Source organism: Pteropus vampyrus, unplaced genomic scaffold, assembly GCF_000151845.1.
Source record: "Pteropus vampyrus isolate Shadow unplaced genomic scaffold, Pvam_2.0 Scaffold554, whole genome shotgun sequence".
Lineage (NCBI taxonomy): Eukaryota > Metazoa > Chordata > Mammalia > Chiroptera > Pteropodidae > Pteropus > Pteropus vampyrus.
In genome coordinates, this window is record NW_011889335.1 from 114,301 (window position 1) to 115,970 (window position 1,670).

Here is a 1,670-nt window from a genome sequence, read left to right on the forward strand (position 1 = left end):
TAGGGCGAGCTTGGAAGGGCTCGGACGGAGTGGGCTGTGGGCTGGGGGTGTGTGATGGGCACGGGGTGTCGCTGGGGAGGACGGCAGAGTTCTGATGATGAATGGTGGTGACGGTTACACAACAGTGTGAACGTGCCGAATGCCAGTGAAATGTACACTTACAAATGGTTAAAATGATCAGTTCTATGTCGTGTGTGTTTTAGCACAACAGAAAGATCGAGACTCGGTGACCCAGGCCTCCCCTGTGCCCTGAACGACGGCGCCGTTTCTTTTCCTCGTTTCCCATGAGTCACCAACTGGCCGGTCCAAACACTAACTGATCACTTGTCCTCCACGTCCTCTTCTCCAGCCACTGGAAACCCTGGGGCGATGTGGGGACCCCGACAGCCCCCTCCCTGGGTTCTCTAGGCAAACGGTCCTAAACGGCGGGGCTGACCTCAGTCCCCACGTCTGGGGGACACGTCCCTGACAGCCGTGTGGATGGGCCATTCCTTCCGGCCGTGCTGAGTCGTCCTGGAAGGGTTGGTGGCACTCCTGGATCCCCGTCCGTAGTTACTGGAGGGCAGAGGCAGTGGACAGTGACACGGGGTGACGACTGTGTTAACTTCCCTCAATTAGTCACTGTTGCAGGGGAGGGTCACAGACAGTGGCAGCCTGCGTGGAACTTGTCATGTCCCCCGCGTGGCACGTGGGGGGCAGAGCTGATCAAGAAGATGAAGGGAGCTGGAATCTCTGGGTCCGTGGCGCATTTCCGCCTCGAGTCTTCCCCACTCGGACCCCCCCAGCTTAGGTAAGAAACACTCTGTCTCAAAAACTCAGCAGTAACGTCCCCCAGGTGGCCGTCAGGAAGGGGGCTGCTCAGCGTCAGCCACAAAATCAGTTCCCTCAGTTTCCAGTCCCTCTGGGGACAAACAGCTCGGTGCAGAGCCAGGATGGCCAGTAGGCGTCATATACGGTGCTGGCTCCGAGCGGTCGGAACGCTGGACTAGGTGGTCAAAAAGAGGCCGCACACGTCCTGTAACCTGGTGACGAGTGACAGGGCACCACAGTGACTGATGGGGACAGAATGCATAGTGTGTTTCCCCGCGGCTGTCCCAGACCCAGCTGGGGCTCCTCAGACCATTGGGTTCCCTCCTTGGACTTTGGGGCTGACACCCCCTTACCGTCACTGTAGCGGTCACTGGGCACCTTGGGCGAAGCTCCTGGCGTGCCCGTGGAGAATGCTCACCGTACGACAGCTGCCACGTTCAAGTCCAGGCGCGCTCCTGTCCTGCTGGCGGCAGCGTGGCCACGTCTCGGCTCGTGGTGAGGACACGCGTCTGGAAGCCGCGGAGGCCTGCGGCGCAGCCTGCCGCTCTGCGTGTGGCCCGTTCCGGTCAGCGCAGGCCGGTCACGTTTGCCGAGTGCCACGGACATGAGCCCCAGCTCGGGACAGAGAAGTTTCTTCACGGACATCTAAATCCACGCACGTGAGAACAGTTACAAACTGAAGCCACATTTAGCTATGACCTTTATCAAAAGGAGTAAAAGTACAAGACGCGGCCATCAGCCACAAACGTGCGCGGCAGCTAAGGCGACGTGTGCTGTTTGGCCGCCCTTCGGGTGAGGCCAGTGCATGGAGCTTTAAATCTCTTAATTTTTTCAAACATTCTTGACAGGCCTCTCAATAG